The following is a 15,551-nucleotide window of genomic DNA, read 5'->3' on the forward strand; positions in this document are numbered from 1 at the left end:
CTGTCTGCTGGTAGACATAAGAGCCAAATGCCCCCCATCACTCTCACACTTTAAATTCTTATCAGATAGAGAATAATTATGAAAAAAAAATTATTCAATGAAAAATATGATATGAGTATTCATAAAGGAAAGAATGGATATGGTGATCCTAGCAATAGTCATGTTGACTTTACACTGTCACTTTTTTTCCATATATATGTGTAATTGGTTGGCACATGGAAAATTGTGCTAAACACTCTCCTTTAAAGATAACTGTAAAAAAAAAACACATCTCCAAGCAAGTAGTTGAGCGTGTAATTTATGGAGTGTCAAGAGTGCTAAAATTAAAATAAACAATTATTAAATAATGAGTGTCAAATTCATTAAATCACATGAGTTAAATTGGAAATAAATGTATTTAGTATATAAATAAACTGTTAATTCATTTCAAACCAACTGATTCATTCATTATTTAGAAGCAGTTGATTATTAATTTTTTCCATGGTTACTGTGATGCACTGCACCATGAATTTATTTCATCTGTCAACCTCACCCATCAGAGTTAGGGGGCGGGGCTAACAATGAAATGGTTAAAACACTGCTTTAGTCCAGAGTCGATTCCTTTAGATGCCATCTCTCAGTACCAAGTAAAGAGATCATACATGCATACTTGATAGTTCTTATTTGGCACGTTGGCTCACGAGTCCAGACTTCTGAAGATGAGAGAACACAGCTGACAGGGAGACAGCAGCATCATTTGCCCTTCACTGTGTACTTAAACAACTACCACAGACCTTCCACGGCACAAGAAAGACTGAGTGGACTGGCAGTAATTAGTATTGTAGAGTGTTTAGCTTATTTTAGAGTTTAGAAATGTGTTAACATAGAATGTAGAACTATTGTAGAGACACTGACACTGCCCTCAATGTAATAAAGGCCTGATTCTGTCATGAACTTACGAGTAGATTGTAGGAGACCCCTCCCCCACTTGAACTGTGAGAGTAAAACGGAGAGGAGTTAATGCTGAGTGGAAATTCCCCAGAGAATGTTTGGGTGGGGGTCTCAACATTTGTAACTGGATAACTGTGGTCTGGAAGGGAGATGGGTTTTTATGACCTCTAGGGAGTCACCTACACCCACAGTGTTTTAACTGTCACGCACACACATCCACACGCACACTCACTCATGTGCACTCACACATACACACAGGTATGCGTACACAGTCACACACGAGCACTCACATAGACACGTGGGAACGCGCACATGTAGGCATTCATGTGCTCGTGCACACAGACACAGTTTGCAGCACACCGTGGGGGGTTTTATGATGGGGACGCCTCTATAAAGCTGGCTGTAACTAACAAAGGGGTGAAGATTTGGAGAGGGACACACCGGCCTCGTCTTCCCTTCTAGAAGTGCATGCTTAAATGAAGATGAATAAAGGTTTTGTGAAATGACTACTGAGTTCCGGTGCCGTCTCTGGAAGTTTCGACGAATAAAAGAACCGGGGTAAAACTGATTTTGTAACAGTTTTAACAACAAAGTTGGCCATCAGATTTCTTGCAGTGATGTAATAAATGATTTTCCCTCTAGAAAAGCTGGAAAACAAAAATGTTAAGAGGATTGAATGTTGAGGAAAACCAAAAAAGTCAAAAGTCTGGATTCCAATCATTCATTTTCAAATGTAGTTCTTCTTATTTTCACCAAAGTGTTTACACATGTTTACATATGTTTATATACTTTTCAGAACAAATTATTCAATTTTGGATTTGATTTCTAAAGCATGTTCTCTTGTCGGGTAGCATAAGATAAACATCAAAGAGGGTGATAAGTGAACAGCATCAGCATACTAGTCAAGTTCCTTTTAAGTATACTTTATTTCTGGCATCTCCATTCTACCATAAAACAACCAACCTGGTAGGCAAAATCCCACTTGCTTTATACAGGACTTTACACACACCTGAACATCATTAGTCTCTACCGCTGGAAAAAAAATAGGTCAGACCAAACAATACGATTCTAAACGAAGAACAGAAATAAGATTATACATGAAACTCATTTACACGCCTAAATGGTGTGAAAAGTAAAACACTGCATATAAATAACAACCTATATGTGTTTGCCTGAATCTTCCACCACAAACAGAAAGAGGACATGTGAGCTGCTGTCTGAGTATCAATGCAAATACACACCAGAAATTGTTTAGTAAAGACAAATTTAATAAATGAAAGCTGTTGAGAGGCTCTTTAATGTTTTTCTTTGGATCATCCTTTGATCCATCTATCCATTTTCTTCTGCTTATCTAGTTCATGGCTGGAGCCATTAGGGACAACATCACCAAGAATTAGAGGAATAGTCCGAATGAGCCACAGCGTTTGACTGGCATTAAGACTGAAGCCAAAACAAGTTTTTGTTTGTTGAACGATTCTTTTTATCCACAAAGCTAAAACTGATACACAAACACGCTGGAGTATGTTTTCAGTTGAAATGAAGCACCTTCTGACTAAATACTTTGTCAGTAAAACACATTCTACAGTCGTAGCTTGCAGAGAACGATTCAACATAACTAAGAACTGAGTTCAAACCTCAATTATCACCAGTTACTTGTGCATTGTTCAGTCAATGATACTTATTGAAACCACTGTTTTCTAATACCTATGCATAAAGGTAAAGAACAATAACAGAGTTATCTTTATTTGAGATGTCAAAAAGTAATTGCGGCTCCCAGTGTTTTCTTTTCCATGGAAACGGGGTCCAAACGGCTCTTTGGGTGTTAAAGGTTGCTGACCCCTACCCTAGGAGAATTTGATGTTTCAGTCATCATCATAAACTTAAATTTGCATTGTGCCATTTGAGAATAATGGTTGATGTCTGTAACATCTGTCATCAGAAAAATCCTCACACATAGCTGGTTTATTCATGTGTCATGAAACTTCTGCATTTTTGAAAATCAAAGCTAATGTTTTAAAAAGATGTACATAAATGAAAGTGTTGTTTACTGGATATTGTTTATATAAAGCAGATGATTCGCTTCTCTTTGAAATATATCGCACCCACAAATTAATTTAAACTGGGATCCATGTTCAGTAATATCTGACTGATGTGGATTTTGAATATTACATGTAACATGTCCAGAAGAACTATGATAAAAATTTAAATGCATTCTAAAACCTGCACACGCATGGTCACGTAAACGTAAACTGCAGTGAACATTCATCTTAGGATCAAACGAGAACACATTTTTTTGCCTGCAGGGTGTAATTAATGAAAAAAACCTAAAATGCTGGATTAACGCACTAGGTGTACTGTCCAAGGATCTACAAATGTAACATTAGCATGGCCAATTATGCAAATTAGGCGATGACATCATTTAGCGACTTCTAGGACAACCAATAGCGATTTTCCTTACTGAGGAGTTGGCAACACTGTTTGGCAGTCATTGAACGCATCACAGTGCCGTGAGCAAAGGCCTAGTCCAACTGCAGAATTTCTTCTTTTCCTCCCGTCGATCTGGTGAGATGCATGCTGTTCTGGTGCCCTCTGCGATCTGGAAACCTGGGTACATTTAACACCAGTCACTGTAGATAGGTTTACAAAACATTTGTACTTAAAACTGATGCTTTAATGTGTTGTTAGAGAGAGAAATCATGAAGCGGTACGCGCTGAGCCGAGTCCGACAAGCATCCGCCATTACACCAACTCCTCTGGTGAGTTAGCTTGGAGCTCATGTTTACATTGAATATTATGTCCATTTTTATGCTGCAGCCAGGTGTCAAGTTAACTGCTGGGATGTTTTTTTTTTTTGTTTTTTTTTTTTTTGTTGAGGAAGAAAGCTAAATGTTCTAGAATGTGTGAATGAGCTTAGCTGAATGTTAGCAAGCTAGCGGCTAAGCAAGCCTGGCTACCCTCATAATATGGCGGCCGATACAAGGTCAATTACCGAGTTGATGTGTTTATGCCTAAGATTTTTTTTTTTTTTTTTTTTTTTACATGAACAAGCCTGTATTTTTTATGATGTTGAGACTGCTAGATGAGCCGTTAGTGATACTGGAAGTCATGAATATGCTTTGGTTAATTCTCCAGCATCCGGGTGTGTGTAGGCTGGTTTTTCCTTTGGTATCCTGTTCCTACTGGATGATGTTCCTCATCTGATGACTCCACTGAAACATCCTACCTGGTAGATGGTCGTTGCTACAAGTGGATGCTTCTGCTTTCTGGATGCTGTTACTGGATACTACACTGTTCCAACAGGGTGGTAGGAACAAATTGGAGGGCCCCAACGTTGCACTTTACCTTTCCCTGAGCTCAGGTGTTTGTTTGTTTTTTGGCCAAAGGACCTTGATAAATTTTTTTTGGTTTTTTTTGTTTTTTTTTGGGAACACTGAGTGGAAAGACAGTAAAAGAAAAGGGTTATTGTTTAAAATTGTGTTTTAATAAATGTGTCTATGTTAAGTGAGTGTGGTGTTCGTTGTGTGCTGGAGGTCTTACTGTTCCTATGGTGGAGCAGCTACTACCAAACTCCTTTACAAAACTAGCCTCTGATGGGTTACAGAGTTTTGGGACACATTTCAATTCTTGTAACCTCTTTCTATACAAATTGTGATTCTTTTTTTGGGGGGGGGGGGGGCTAAAACATTGTGGTGAAATTGATGATACAGACAGTCCTGATTTCCAAGCATTAATGCTTTGGTGTAAGTACAGATTGAGTTACAAGTGGAGAGCCAGCCAGGAGATTGGACGATAGTAGCACCTTGACTTTCCAGCTCACAACACCCACCTTTTCATTTTTCTCAACCGCATTGAGTTGGACATTGTACCTTTGCAGATGCTTTAATGTAGACCAGCAGTCCCCAACCTTTTTTGCGCCACGGACCGGTTTATGCCCGACAATATTTTCACGGACCGGCCTTTAAGGTGTCGCGGATAAATACAACAAAATAAAACTAGTACCGGTACCAAAAAAAATGATTTATTCATAACACACGTGAAAAGACCCAGGAAAACCGAGTTAACGATAAAAACGATAACAAAATAACGCTGAAAAACGATAAAAACCCTGAAAACCATTCATTTCACACCTGAGCCTCAACTCTTGCGGCCCGGTACCAAACGACTCACGGACCGGTACCGGTCCGAGGCCCGGGGGTTGGGGACCGCTGATGTAGATAGCTAATGCTCACTTTTTGTGACTGGAATTGAAAGGATTTAAACAGATGATGACAGTGCTAGTGTTTTTTTTCAGTTAATGGTGAAGTTTCTCAGATAGTTCGGATTCCTGATGAACCAAACCATCCAGAAGGTAGTCCTGGTAGAATATTCGTCTGATCAAGCCATTCCCAAGATCAACCAAGGTCTTTGGTGACTAGCCTAGCCCCAAGAATCCTGCTGTTGGTTCGTTTGTTAAAACCATTTGAGATGTTGCTCAGGAAGAGGTATACAAGTGGATCTTCCCCTCAGTGATTCTTCCTTTAGGGTTAGGAACATTCTTGAAAGTTTGCTCAGTCCAGCGACAGATGTTTTTAAGTTGTTTGGTTTGAGCTCCCCACCCAGAGCTTATATTACGCAGCTTGATTCTGCTTTTAGTCTTGTAGATAACGGAGAAGAGGGGTTTTTTTTTTTTTTTTTTGCAACCTTTCTCAGCTCCAGTCAGAATAGCAGAGAAAAGCCCTCAGCATATTTGAACAGACTCCATAGCCTCCTTACTTCTACTTCTAGAGGGGGAGTCTCTGTTGAAACACCTGCTAAGACAGTTCAATAGAGGCTGCTGGGATGAGTCTCATCATAGCTCTCCAGCTAGAGAACAAAAAGAACAGTCCACCAGCATTTTCAGAAATACTCCTTGTGTTGAGAACTGAGGAAGGTGCTAGATCTGCAAAGCTAGACAAGATGAAAAAATATCTTGGTTCTACAAAAGTCAGCTGTACATGCCCACTCCATTTTTGATGTATTTTAGTATTTAGTATTTATTTATTTATTGTCATTGTCAAGAACAATGAAATTGCGTTGTACCCTCCTATGATGATGAGCCTGTGCCAATACAGACTACAAAACAGAGCAAGGCATCTAAGCTTGAAAGGAGATTGGATAAGCTTGCAAAGCAAGTAGAGAAACTGAGCCAAAGGTCCATGAATCCTCCTTTTGACAGTGAGCTTAGTGCAGCGTCAAAACAGAGAAAACAAACTGTTAAACTTCAAAATAAGACAGATCAGTTGTCTAAGAAACTTAGAGAGCTCGCTCGGTACCAGAAATGTCCTAAAGAAAATAAGTGATGGCAAAGATTACTTAATGGCAAGAAACAGCAGTGGCAGGAGACCTGTTAAGGTTCCCTGTCTGCCAGAAGTGTGGTTCAGCTTTAGATGTGGTGAAGATGACCATACTGCTGCTCGACGTCTGAATGAACCTAACCAGACACTAGTCTGTCAGGCAAAGCAAGAAAGGTTCCAAGCCCAACAGGTTACTGAGCCTTTTACTTTAAACTTGTAGCAGCTCTTGTTGTGGGACGCCCAGGAGCTGAGACCAGCATCAATCCCACCTTATTTGACCAAAGCATTCATTTTCAGAGAAAAATAAAAACCCAGACAATGGTTGAAGATTTTGATTCCAAATCTCGCTTGCCAGCCAGTCTGCTAGATCCTCATTGTGCAGCTTCTGTTTTGTGTGAGGGTGTGCAATGCAATTCCATGATGGATTGTGGTTCACAAGTCACTACAATGTGCTAATTGTTTCAGAAAGATAAACTTGCACATCTCCCCATTCAGCCAATTGAAGCATTGTTTGAGATTGAGGGAGCAGGTGAACAGCATGTCCACTACCTACCTTGGTTATGTTGGTTACATGCTCATTGAAACCATCCCAGTTCTGTGAGCATAGCAGCCACCTAGTTAAACTCTAGAATTTTCTTTTCCTCCCATCAATCTGACGAGGAGCATGCTGTTCTCTTAAACACTTCATGCTGTAAGCTAATGATAGTTATATTAGAGCAGATGCATGCTGGTGCAATAGGCTGTCGACTAATTGCAAAAATAATTGATGACTAGTGGACTATCAAAATAATCGTTTGTGGCAGCCCTAGTTTCAACATTTGAATGAATGAATGAAGATTCATATGTAAAATGCATTCTTATCTTGTTTTGGTGAGAGGGCCTTTAATGTTTCTCTTTGGATCATCCTTCCATCTTTCCATCCATCTCTTCTGCTTAGGGCTGAACGATTATGGAAAATAATCTAATTGCGATTTTTTTTTTTTTTGCCCCAATATTGCGATTGCGATGCGATATGCGATTATTTTTTTAAGGTCTTTGTCTTCTGTATTATTAAACAAAGACAAGCAATACATCATATAGTATGGCCAATACTATATTACATTAATTTTAAACTGTTCTTTCCTGGAAGACACTCTGTTATGATGACATGAGGTGATGCATGAATTGATGACTGACATTTTTATTTAACTTCTTCAATCACAACAGTATATTTGAACATACACAATAGTTTATTTTTAGCTTACAAACATCTGAGCATAAAGTGCTGACAAGGAACCCTGGTGTAAACATTAAAATGAAAGTCAGTACAATGTGCAGATTGCAGAAATATACATAAACAAAATCAGTGGCTTTACCACACTCAGTTTTTCGACATCTGTGAACTACTAGACAGTCATTCAATTAAAAAATAATATTAAATAAATAAAACTAATAAATAAAAAATACACACATCTTACTGATCTCTGCAGTCAGTAACATTACACATAAAGTGCAAACATAATAGCAATTGTATAAACACACACACAAACACGCCTTTAAAATTTAAAGGCGTGAAATTGGACGGTCTAGTTCTGATTAGCGTCACCGCTGTCTCGGTGGAGTTTAATAAACTCGGCCGTCTGCTTCTTGCTATCTAAAATATAACCAGACACTGGTGTAAATTCTCGACTGTCTCATACTTCTGTTTAATAAGTTTTCTGTTTGACGTTTAGTCAGCTGTGTGAAAACCAAGGAGGAACCCACCCGGGGGATTAATAAAGTTTTATTTTATCTAATCTAATAACTTTAATCTCAGCCAAACCGATTTACTCACGAACAAACAAAACACTGAAAAAAGCCCAACAATAACATTTTTAGGTTGTCTAAGTGACTTATATATTACGTTTAACCCGAGCAGCGAAACTCCGCGGTGATCTGAAAATGATGTGCCGGGAGTTGTGCCGTTCTCGGCCGCATCAGTAACCCTCGAGCTCCCGGCTAGCTGTCGAGCTGGTGGGTAGCAGACGCCTCTGAAAACGTCGAAGCACTTTTGCAAATATGGGATATCTTGATAAACCGAGCAGATATTTGATGTTTACACAACTACTTTCTCGCCTGAAAATATTTTAAAAGTTTATTTTGTGACCCAGAAAGATTAGTATGAGTAATTTTAAAACTTAGTAGCGGCCGCCATTGCTGGAAACTGGAGTTTGGCTGGGCCGCGCTATGAATTCTGGGATATGGTAGTAATTTGGACAGCCTTCGGCGCGTCGCTGTGACGTAATCGGTCTACAAATGCGGCCTCAGGAGGATGCAGCCCATGAATTTGGACATGTCCAGAGTATAATCGCAGCCTTTGCGGTTAGAAAATTGCACTTGATCATGTCGCGATATTATCGCAAATGCGATATATCGTTCAGCCCTACTTCTGCTTATCTGGTTCAAGGTTGGAGCCGTCCCAGCTGTTATGGGGCTAGAGGCGGGCAAAACCTGGACAGGTGGCCAGTCTAACACAGAGAAACACACAACCATTCACACTCACATTCAACCTAACTGCATCGCTCTGGACTGTGGGAAGAAGCCGGAGTACCTGGAGGGATCCACAAAGGCACGAGGACTCTCTTGCTCTCAGGTCACTGCCGTTCACGCTGCTCTGAACACTCTCAGTTGTCTTTGGAACAAATAACACCAAATGAGAGTGAATCACTTCAGAACAACAGGAACACTCCTGGTTATTGTGAGCAAACGTCATAACAAGATGAATATATTTACCATTTTAATGAGGGAGAATCTTCTGTGTGGAGTTTCTTCTCAGCGTGACTCTTTTTCCTGACTTTTAGAAACAAGAGGCAGAAAAGAAAGAAAAGTTAAAACCTCGACAATTTTCTATATTTTAGGACAGAATTTTAGAAACAACCTTAAACACTATTTACTACTTACCACTTTGTTCAGGCTTGCTGGTGTTCGACATGCTTCACTTTATATTAAATCCTGAAGCGCTTCCTCAGTGGAGTCGGGCTCTGGATGCTGTTGTCTTCCTCTTAGCACCCTTTGCCGACGTCTTCAGAAAACGGCAGAGAACCGACATGAGAACTCTGCCGTCTGCGCTGTAGTCTGTTACTCTCCAGCGGTTCGTCATCTCCGTGTCCTCTGTTCGGTAAACGGTGGAGATGACTCTGGTGACGGGGAGGCCGTCGACAGTCAGGGTGCGGACGCAGTTCCTCCGGTCTGCCTTCAGCACAGCGAGATATGCTTTCTCGGGAAGAACTGGAGTCAGGAAGCGTGGATGAGAGCTGGAGCCCACAGGCGGCAGCATCATCCCAGCTGGTGAGTCCGTAGGAGGAGAAGGAGCGGTGTTCTCTCTCTGGCTCAGCCTCACATGGACAAATGGTGTCGTCACCTGGTCCCGGTGGAGCAATCCTTTAAACAGTATGTGAGGAAAGTCCTTGGACCCCGTCACCAGGTTATGGTATAGAGTGAGGACCAGGTGGGACATGGAGTCCAGATTGCTGTTGGTCAGTTGACGGTTCCTCAAGTTAATGACGACCATCTGACGTGAAATGGTTGGACTCACCAGCTCAGCTAGGAGGAAACAAAGCGTGCGTCTACATTAATCATGTGATCGCACAAATTAAAGCCTGAATTTAAATTGTCAAGACATGGCTTCACATCATCATATGTTATTCCACACACAGTAAGAAGCTCCCAGCAGAACTCATTGTTTATGAAAGCCTTCACATTTTCATGTGGTGTAAGGCTGCATGGACTCTCATTGAGGTTTTAATACGCATTCACATTAAGGACTAACGTTTTCATATTAGTTGAGCAACAATCTGCTGAGAATAAAGCAGCTGCATTTAGGTGAGAAACCTCACACCTCTATATTGGAGGCGCACAGCAGTCTGACATATTATATTATACCTTTTAGCCTGCTGTACTTACCATAGCATTGATCTTTCTCACGCTCAATCAAAAGGGATAGCAGGTGCATCTAACGATCTAAGTCGGCAGAAATCATTTTGCAATTCCTTCGTTTCTTGAAAAGTTCGGAAAATCCGAGTTTTCACAGCACTAGTAGGAAAAAGCTGCTGTTTGCACTGAAATGTGAAACCGAATTCCAATTTTTCCTTCTGATTTTATATCCATAGCTCAAACACGCCATCCTCATCACCATGACTCCCAGTGTCACCTAAAACCAATTTCATTTATTCAAAAGAAAAAATTATTTTTCTCATTTAATTTTACTATTGCATGTTCTTTTTTTGCCAATCTTTGTGGTTTTCTATGCTGTAAAAAAAAAAAAGAAAAATCACCACTTTATAAAAAAAATTACTGAAATTCGTAACGACTATTCAGACTTGATGCAGCCTCAATCATCCAGGAAAGTAAATCTCCAAAAGTTGATTCTGTTCATCTGGACGTAGTGAGTGGGAGAAACGTTTCGTCACTCATCCAAGTGACTTCTTTGCCAATGTTGTGATGTTGTGCCAAAAAGTAATCTGTGTCCAAGAAGTAATTAACAGTATTTAAAGCTATCAAGTATTTGTCTTTCAGCTTGCTCTGAAGAACACAGGTCTTTACCATTAGGCTCCCTACTGTTGTGTAAGCAAAAATGCTGAGTGTAACTCAGGTTTTCCGAAGATTGAGATTTCTGATCATTTGGCAGTCATTGAATGCATCACAGCACGTCATTAGCCATTTCCAGGCATCCATGAAAACAGAATTTATTAAATTTAAGTTAGCAGGGAATTTGCTCGCTAGTTTTCACCCAGGCATAATATAGCATGTTCTGACTGAGAGATATCTGAAAAAAATAAAAGTTGAAGCGAGGGTTCCCGATGGTTAGGGACAAATGCAGTTGCTTGGCAGGATCCTGCAAAGAACCAAACTTCAGTCAGAACAACTGAGATAATCCATCCACAATACGAGGTTAGTCATTATTTACTGCTGCATGAGCTAGGTTGTAGTTAAATCATAAGGTTTTAAAACCCGAGAGATTTCCACAGTGATCACTGACTTTTTTTTCTTTTCTTTTTTTTGGGCCTTGTTAAGATGGAACAAAATACAAAGCATTACAACATGTTAAAAACACAACAGCTTTAATAAACAGAGTAGTCTGAACCCAGGAGCAGGATTCATCACGTCATTTAAAGACCGGATAGGCCTAGTCCAGGTCCAGGCCTTGATGTTTTCATGCCTAAAAAAGTTGAACAGTGTTTGTTTTCGGTTTTTTTGTTTTTTGTTTGTTTTGTTTTTTTACATGAACAAGCCTGTATTTTTTTTGATGTTGAGACTGCTAGATGAGCCGTTAGTGATACTGGAAGTCATGAATATGCTTTGGTTAATTCTCCAGCATCCGGGTGTGTGTAGGCTGGTTTTTCCTTTGGTATCCTGTTCCTACTGGATGATGTTCCTCATCTGATGACTCCACTGAAACATCCTACCTGGTAGATGGTCGTTGCTGCAAGTGGATGCTTCTGCTTTCTGGATGCTGTTACTGGATACTACACTGTTCCAACAGGGTGGTAGGAACAAATTGGAGGGCCCCAACGTTGCACTTTACCTTTCCCTGAGCTCAGGTGTTTGTTTGTTTTTTGGCCAAAGGACCTTGATAAGTTTTTTTTTTTTGTTTTTTTTGGGAACACTGAGTGGAAAGACAGTAAAAGAAAAGGGTTATTGTTTAAAATTGTGTTTTAATAAATGTGTCTATGTTAAGTGAGTGTGGTGTTCGTTGTGTGCTGGAGGTCTTACTGTTCCTATGGTGGAGCAGCTACTACCAAACTCCTTTACAAAACTAGCCTCTGATGGGTTACAGAGTTTTGGGACACATTTCAATTTTTGTAACCTCTTTCTATAGAAACAGATTTTTTGGGGCCTAAAACATTGTGTTGTGGTGAAATTGATGATACAGACACTTAGTGAATTGCTCAAGGTCAATAGTCCTGATTTCCAAGCATTAAAGCTTTGGTGTAAGTACAGATTGCGTTACACAAGGATTCTTTAGCCATAAATGACTCATAACAAAAGTCAAAACCACACAAAGTGCATGCTGCAATGACCTCAATGGGCAGTAACACTGCATATTAATTTGGGTCTTAGCTGCTGTTCTTGAATTTACTTTAAGAATTTATTTTTAACAATTATTTTCATTCACTTTAAAACTTCAACTAAAAGTTTGTTGGAGCATCATCTGTTTTCATAAACTGAAAACAGTAATGTTTAAAGCGTTCATCAATGGCTACGAATGATGTGGTTTCCTGGAAGGGGATGAGCTTCTTATCCATCACAAGGTAGTATATGTTAATGGCCTCCCTGCTGGTTCCAGATACAAGGAGGTACAGCTTGCAATGTCTTTCCTGGTGCTCCAGGTGTTCATCTAAGATGATCTGTGACTAAAGTGAGAAACAAAAATAAAGCAATTGGAAACTCTTTTCTCTTCACTACATTCCCCACCAGAGTCATCTCCACCGTTTACCAAACAGAGGACACTGATGACGAACCGCTGGAGAGTAACAGACTACAGCGCAGACGGCAGAGTTCTCATGTCGGTTCTCTGCCGTTTTCTGAAGACGTCGGCAAAGGGTGCTAAGAGGAAGACAACAGCATCCAGAGCCCGACTCCACTGAGGAAGCGCTTCAGGATTTAATATAAAGTGAAGCATGTCGAACACCAGCAAGCCTGAACAAAGTGGTAAGTAGTAAATAGTGTTTAAGGTTGTTTCTAAAATTCTGTCCTAAAATATAGAAAATTGTCGAGGTTTTAACTTTTATTCTTTCTTTTCTGCCTCTTGTTTCTAAAAGTCAGGAAAAAGAGTCACGCTGAGAAGAAACTCCACACAGAAGATTCTCCCTCATTAAAATGGTAAATATATTCATCTTGTTATGACGTTTGCTCACAGTAACCAGGAGTGTTCCTGTTGTTCTGAAGTGATTCACTCTCATTTGGTGTTATTTGTTCCAAAGACAACTGAGAGTGTTCAGAGCAGCGTGAACGGCAGTGACCTGAGAGCAAGAGAGTCCTCATGCCTTTGTGGATCCCTCCAGGTACTCCGGCTTCTTCCCACAGTCCAGAGCGATGCAGTTAGGTTGAATGTGTGTGTGAATGGTTGTGTGTTTCTCTGTGTTAGACTGACCACCTGTCCAGGTTTTGCCCCTGCCTCTGACCCCATAACAGCTGGGATGGCTCCAACCTTGAACCAGATAAGCAGAAGAGATGGATGGATGGATGCACTGAAGGCCCTCTCACCAGCTTTCATTTATTAAATTTGTCTTTACTAAACAATTTCTGGTGTGTATTTGCATTGTTACTCAGACAGCAGCTCACATGTCCTCTTTCTGTTTGTGGTGGAAGATTCAGGCAAAAACATATTACATATATAGATTATGATATGACTCAGTTTCACATTAATTGCTATATGATAGTAATGAGGTCCAATTTAATAGTATTGCTAGTATCTAATGAAATGAATTGAACACATGTGATTTTGGGGTCCAGCAAAGTGAATAGTTTTCACTGTGGATAAAATACATGGAAAGGTTTAATGAGTCATATTTCACTACAAAGATGACGAGATTAAAGGTTCTCATAGATGTCGGTCAGAAGTTTTGCTCCATGCTGGATGTTAAATGTTGATCAATGTTTACACATATCTGCACATTTCTAACAGTTCATTTCACAGGTCATCAGTCTCCTGACTGCATATGCAGAGTTTTGTCATCATCATGAATTCTTGCTTTAGTTCCATTCAGTCACTCAACATCAGGTGTCTGCTTGTCCTGAGCTGTGAGAACTACAGTGAGTTCCTTTTCTTCTTTAGCTTAGTATTAATAAACCAGCTCGTAGCTGGGCACCTGCATCCCTGTCTATGGGACAGATCATTTCTGACCAATTGCATAACTGCCTGGTTTTACACAAAGAAATCACTTGTTGTCAGGAGTGATGAAAGTGTTGAAGCACTCAGTGTCACAGGAGACGTCATTCATGATGAGAACTGTGGATGACAAATCACATGATTGGATCCTAGTTCAAAGTACGCTTTCTTGAGTCCTACATGAACATAAGGTACAATTAAAATTAAAAAATTGGTTGAAATGAGTTTGGAAAATAATTGAGATTTTAAGTTGGAAAATATCTTTACTTCCTTTAGCATGCAGTTAGCAAAGGTGAAACTTTTCCACACGGGGATGGAGATTTTTTTTTAAAGTTTGAAATAACTGGGATGCTGGCTGTCGTTTAATTTGTTTATTAAAAAAGTCAAGAATATTTTAGTGTTTAACGGTGAAAATAATGGACTGTTATTCATGTGTTTGGAAAGGAGAAATGGAAAGACTGAAAGTGGGGCCTGGTGTTGACTTACACTTATTCAAAGTGATGAAGTACCAACAGACACTAAACGTTACAGGCTGAAACACATCAACTGTTTTATTATTTCTAGTTTTAAATAAAGTGTAAGAGCAGTGTGCAACAACAAAGTGCCATAAAAATAGAAATAAAATTAAAATCCCTTCAATTAAACAGTCCCTAGTTAATGTTTTAAGTTCTAACTACTAAATATAATAAAAAATATATCAGAGAAATACTTCAGTATTGTAAATTCATAGACGTAGGTGAAACAAGGGAACAAGATGTATAAATTTGTTCTGAAAACTATGTAAACATGTCTAAACACTTTGGTAAAAATAAGAAGAACTACATTTGAAAATGAATGATTGGAATCCAGACTTTTGACTTTTTTGGTTTTCCTCAACACTCCGTCCTCTTAACATTTTTGTTTTCAAGCTTTTCTAGAAGGAAAATCATTACATCACTGCAAGAAATCTGATGGCCAACTTTATTGTTAATACTAATTACTGCCAGTCCGCTCAGTCTTTCTTGTGCCGTGGAAGGTCTGTGGTAGTTTTTCTTATTGATCTTTTTTTGGAAAAGCTCAAAGTGCAGTGCACCTGTGTTGACCGGGACCTCCGGGTCAACATAGATGAACCAAAGATCAAAAAACAAACATCAAGAACAAAAGCTGCCATATCTGATGTCATATTATACTTAAACATTATGAAAACCCTTCAGTTTTTTTGCGGTTTATTGTACGGAAAAGAAGTCTGCCAGTGGAACAATTGAGAATTACTTGAGATTTTTTTTTAATTATCTCTGCCGCCCCAGGCATAAGCCCCCCAAAGCAATTAATTCTTTTTTTTAAAGTTCGTTTATTATTTTTTATTATTAATTGTTTATTGCACTGTGAAATATAAAATATATATTTCACATAAAAAAAACTATTTAAAAAAATTCTCCCCCCAAATCTCACAAACCTATTTTCAGTCTTTTAGTACGTTC

At 39.4% G+C, this 15,551-nt stretch overlaps 1 pseudogene; it reads right to left on the reverse strand.

The window, feature by feature from the left end:
- Nucleotides 1–9,205: 9,205 nt before the first annotated feature.
- On the reverse strand, nucleotides 9,206–10,212 carry LOC146620697 (uncharacterized; annotated as a pseudogene).
- Between the last annotated feature and the right edge of the window lie 5,339 nt (nucleotides 10,213–15,551).

Source organism: Diplotaxodon limnothrissa, linkage group LG12 (assembly GCF_057381915.1).
Source record: "Diplotaxodon limnothrissa isolate DT_005_m linkage group LG12, D_limnothrissa_male_GT1.1, whole genome shotgun sequence".
NCBI lineage: Eukaryota > Metazoa > Chordata > Actinopteri > Cichliformes > Cichlidae > Diplotaxodon > Diplotaxodon limnothrissa.